Genomic DNA, 6000 nt, shown 5'->3' on the forward strand with positions numbered 1-6000 from the left:
TATGGTACCTCCTTCTAGAAGTGATCTGTTATGTGTTTGCCTTTGGCAAAATCCCTGTGTTGAAACAGGGTCACAGGTGGACGCTTCACAAAGGCTCTGAAGAACATTGGCAGCAAAGGATTAAGAATATATTAGCTGAACGGGCATACAAAGCTGGGGTATTTGTCATTTCAGGTGTGTAGGTAACGTAAAGGCAGCTGTTAGAAGGTTAACTGTCATTTGACAGTGTCTGATCAAGAGTGTGGCTGGAAATGAAGTGGTTTTACTGCCTTGGAAAAGAACACGGGATGCAAAGGAAGTTCACAGAAATGAGAACATGGATTTGAGTTCCAGAGCACTGCCAATTCCTGAAGGTACAGGCAGCTCTTCATGGTACTGGGGTGAGGCTGAAGGATCACTTTGGTTATACTTCTGCCACCTCCCACCTCTTCTGGAGGGGAAGAAACTACAGCAGAAAGAGCAAAATTTTGCTATCAAAATGATAATATTTCGGGAAATTCATCTTGAAAACTTACATGAATCCTATCCCATTGCGCTGATTCCATTCTCATTGGTTCCTCCAGTAACGACATGAATCTGAACTAATGTGAAATTATATGGGATCAGCTGGAATATGCTGTTCTGGGCCTTCTCTTCTTGGTAAAATCAATTACCTAACACCCATAGCCTTCAGTCAAAGCTTAATTAGGTTCTATGTTTTCAAAAATCACTTCAGAATCCCCCAGTATTTTATGCATCTTCTAGTCTTTTGTCTAGCGTCTGTTCAAGCAGTAGTGCCTGGCATTTTTCACACAAGCTCTGCTAAATGTCTTTATTAAATCAGAACCGATGCCCTTGTACTGATGTGCTTACACAGGCTGGTGTGAGATATGTGGACAGTTTGAATGTGTAGATTCTGTAAGTAAAACAATTATGTGCAGCCTTTTTAATAGAATATGCTGAATTACATCCTTATGATCCAGAAATAATATGCATTTTAATGTAAATGCAGAACTTACTTGCAGCCCCATATTTGAGCCTAGTGTGGTGTAAATTAATCCAGGATTGCTAAAACAAACTTTTCATTTTAAGTCTTCTGCTACAGTGGTGTTAACATTTTTTTAAACCTGCTATTTTCCTTCCCCTTTCTTTTCCGTTTTGCTAAATCTTTTTATCTTTTCTACTGATACCTAAACACGTGAGTTAAGTGAATTAAATCACTAATTGAAAGATAGTGAAAAATCTACCTAGAAAAATCCAATCTCTCGATCTAATTTTCACTGTGTCCTAGAACTGCCATTTTATGTAAGTTTATGTAAGTTCTGAGGACACCAGCATGAATAAAACCTGGAAGAAAGACAATTGTGCTGCTTAAAAGTGTGAGGATGCAGATTGCAATCTGCTGAAGAAAAAAATAATGCTGTGATCAAGTCACCCTTTAACCTTTGTTTGGATAAGCTACATAGCTGTAGCTTTTATTTTCCAATTACAGTGTAATCATTCTTATGACCCCTCCCTGAACTCTTTCCAATTTATCAACAGGCATCTTCAGTGAAGGCATCAAACAGGACACACTGTTCCAGAAATGGTCACACCAGTGCCAGGTGCTGACGTGACTCAGCCTGCCTATAACATCCTCACAGTCCTCGTTCTGTTGTTTTCACACCAATGGACTGAATTTGTGCACTGGCCTTGGTGTTGCAACGGGGTTCACCTTTAGCTGGTTATCTAGCAGGCTCCCAGCAGCTCTGCTTTCCACGGTTTTCTCACACAGATGCCTCGACTCAAAGATCAACACCTGCTCTTTATTCTTTGATGCATGACTTCATATATTTGCTTGCAGCCAATTTACTAAAAGATCAGCATGCTCAGCACCCTTTGTGAGTTACCACTTTCCTAGTCTTTGTTATCTGACAAGTATCACTGGTACCAGTGATTTTCTTTTTTTTTTTTATTATTATTATTTGGTAATCAATAAACCTGTTACACAGCACATGGCCAAAACACAGTTCCCATGGGACCAAACCAGAAACTTACTTAATATTTCTCATTTATACTTCACTTTTGAGACCAATTACTCATTAAATACATGTGCATTAATTCTGATTCATTCAGGTTTCCTGAACAAAATATCCCGCAGTGCTAAATAAATACCATCAGATCGTCACTTTTTCTTCATCAGCCAAAACAAACCTTCTTGAACAATTGTGTAGGGATAAATCTGAGAGGATCTAATTTTCAAAAACTGGCATTGACTAGCATTATTTAAATTCCATATAAACTACATTCCGGTATGTTCTTACCAGTTCTGATTTTTTCCGCGTTACATTTTAGATGGACAGGCCTGTAATTCCCTATGACACCACTCTTTTAAAGTACTGGTCTAACGTATTCCCAGAATGCAAATATTTCAAGGGTTGTTAGAGGCCCAAGATGTCCTTTCCAGCTAAATAAACCTCTGATAAAACTTACCCAAATACGCAGATTTATTCAGTTGGTTTTAGCGGCTACTATTTATAAAGGTTAGCTGACTACAGTTGTAATGGAGAATGTTTCATCATCATCCTATGGTATAATTACATCATCTGATTATTTCCGTATATACAGAACAGAAATACTTAGTGAAGTCTTCCAATTGCTGTTGTTGCATCCATGCAAGCATATTCCGATAATGCCGTTAGGACCCTTTTCTTTCTTCTGTTCAGAAAACCAGCTCTTTTAAATTCTGTTCCACCAGTCTGACTATTGGGTTTTATGTAATTTTTTTTCCTTGCTTGGTTTTTTTTTTTTTTTTTTTTACAGTTCTTAAATCTCTTGCATGTATTTCTTGCAGCTTCTAGTATTTGTTATAGATGTTTTTCTTATGTATCTTTATTTTCAAGCCAAATCACTTTTTAATCAGTGCTTTTTCAGTCATAGGTTGTTAGTGTTTTGGCTGTTAGCATTTCTTAAATAATTCCCAGTTATCATGCATATTGAAGTCCTTATCATTGATCTGGCTCATCATAATTAGATAGTATGAGGATATTGTACAGGTATTATGTAACTCAATAAATTCAAGGTTACCACCTCAGAAAGTCTTTAAGCTTCTGTGAGATGGAAGGCAGGAGATCCTGTAGGGGTTTTCTTTGTTCTTAACTCAGTCACTTAGAAGACTGGTCACTACTGGTGAGAACACAGACCAGGGGCTTACACAGATTTCAGTCTGATCTGTCACAGCTTCCTCATCCTTTTGGCTTTTATTTTATGGCAGTTAAACTGAAATTCCCTCCCTCCTCTCCCCAATGTTACAGAAATTGTTCTTTGGGAGGATTACTTTCTTTTCCTCAGTTGCCATTTTTCAGTAACTGATTAATAAACGCTCCAAATAATTTGATACTGAATTTTCAATGACTTAGAAATGCTGTGCTATTTTTTTCCAATGAAGTCTTCGTTTCCTTGCCTTTTCATCCTAGGGATCCAACCACAGATTTTAAGGTTCTAATCTATGAATTGTCCCCAGATAGATACTGATAATAAAGCAATTTCAGTTCATTGTGTTTATTCTTTATGAACTAAGAAAATTCAGGTAGCTGTAGAAAAAAAATAAATCCACAAAGAAACACAGCAAAATTCAGTTAATAAAATAGGCCTGACTTGAATAATGACTTGCGTGTGGTGGTGGGGATAGAAAAGAATTCAAGCACAGCATTTAGACTTTGTCTTGGGAATGCTACAAGGCGTAAGACTCTTAGAAAGTATGAGCCCCTGCTACTTATCATTTGGGTTTTATTTCAGTGGCATAATGGACTAGTGCCTTACAACATTATTTCCATAACCTGTTATTCAGTCATACAGTGAAAATCTTCCCTACTTGAAAATCACCTTGATACAAAGTACAGCTCTTGAAAAAATAAGCCTCTTGATGATTTTTTCTTTGATAGAAATCTAAATGAATTGAAAGTATTGTCAGCTTCCTATATGCAGGGCTTACAAGAGTCATATCATGATTTCAAGGATTGTTCACACTGAGAAACCTTCAACATTTTTTGATACTTCTGTCTTTACAGAGGTGCCAGTTAGTTTGATATCACGTTGGTTTTTTTACCTAGGGTCAAGAAGTGCTCCTGACTGGGCCTTTTTCAGGCAGAAAAGGGCCCAGAGGACATTTACAAATACAGACTTTTGTTTCACTTAGTCAAACAAAATTACTATTAATTTTGGTCAGGTTGCACATGTATGCCAAAGAATAAGCGAACTGTTAAGAAAAAAATCGTGGTTTGTGATATAGCCTTTTTTTATTATTAGGATTCACAATGGAATAATGTTGGCATGTGCTCTTGTTGAGAGCGAACATGGCCGTAACTGTAGCGTTCTGGTAAAAAGTGAAGAGTCACCTATTTCCATATTCAGTGTGTATTCAGTATTCACCACAAAGCAGTAGCTGTCAAAATGTCAGCCAGCCGCTAGTATTTGTTGTTTTGTTGTTAAAGATTTTAGTTTCTTTAGAGCTAAAGCTCTGTTTGATTTTTTTATTTCATATTAAACTGGGAAATGACTGTCCAAACCCTCTTTTTTAAATCTAGGAGGACTGTAACTTAGGCAGGTATTGGCTCACAACTCTGAATTCTATTGTAAGGAACAATTTTTTCTGTGGGAGTAAGTTTAATTTTGATTGACAGAAGTAATTTTTCAACGATCTAAAGTTCTTGAACTCATTCATTTAACTTTTTGTTCTTGCATTGCCATGAATAACAGGCAATATATAGAGATGAAAGTATGCATATTACATAATAATTATATAAAAATCAGAATACAGAAGAAGGACAAGATAAAGAAATTGCGTCTTCAGACACAATGGGATTAGTTGAGAGACATGAGAGAAACTGGCAAATGTTTTAACCATGGAAATGTTTTAATGTTAATTCGAAATTCAACCTGACTTTCTGCTGACGTGCAAGAACACTGCCTGAATTTAGTCACTAACTTCAGTGAATGCTTTCTTGACAGTATAACAAATGAGAATTGGATCAAACACCTGTTTTCAGTAGAAGACGACACCCTGCCAGATGGCTTATTAGCAAAGATAACAGAACAGTTGATGAAACTGTCGTAAGATGGTTGAACTTGAACTCAGATTCAACAAAGCATGGGTTGAAAACTTTTGGCTGAATGGAAGAGTTTGGCCTGATATCGGATAATTTGATACCAAATAGTTTTTAACACTTGACATTATTAATAATCATCCGCACTTCTTGAATGACATTTTTTTCCTGCCATGCTATCCAATAAAACTAAGTCATTGTTCAACTGCAGAGCTGAACAGGACCCTTGGCCCTGTCTTACCGCTGTCCCTTAAGAGGTGAGGCAATTGTGTTCTGGAAAGCAAATACACCCCAGCTGGGTGTTGAGGCCATGGCACAAGGCAGGGGTCAGGAGAAGGTTGTTATGGATAGTTGTTTTCAGGAGAACTCCTTACAAAGTTCTGCTCCTGTGTGAACTCGTTGTCTCAAGAGGCAAGTTACTAGAAAATGACACAGCTGTACAAGTGACAAACTCTGAGGCTGCAGCTTTAATATTTATCCATAAATGTTCAGGAATTTTTTAAAATATTATTTTGACTCATGTATTTGAAAAATGATCACTTGATTCAAGTGTTTTTCCTTGTATATGCTGGACCTTGGCGGGTTCACAATGCAAGCCTTGACAGTTTCTTTTATTTCCTTTTATTGAAGTTATCTTATAAAAATGGAACCACTAATATATTCCTTGTCCTGATTTATTACAAAATTTGAAAGTATGGCTGTCTTGAAGTCTGCAGTCTTTAAAATGGCTTTTACAGCTCTTATACTACACTGAGACAGTGAGAAACTACGATGTTATTTTTACCACGTGTTTGAATACTTTGTTACTGATAAATCAGAAATCACTTTATTATCAATAACAACAAGAAAGTAATCCTTTCTTGAGTTAGCTTTTCCTTTGATGTTTTGTTTTCATTGTTTTTTATACAGAATGAACCCACTACAGGATAACAAATGG

The sequence above is a fragment of the Falco naumanni genome, chromosome 11 (genome assembly GCF_017639655.2).
Source record: "Falco naumanni isolate bFalNau1 chromosome 11, bFalNau1.pat, whole genome shotgun sequence".
NCBI lineage: Eukaryota > Metazoa > Chordata > Aves > Falconiformes > Falconidae > Falco > Falco naumanni.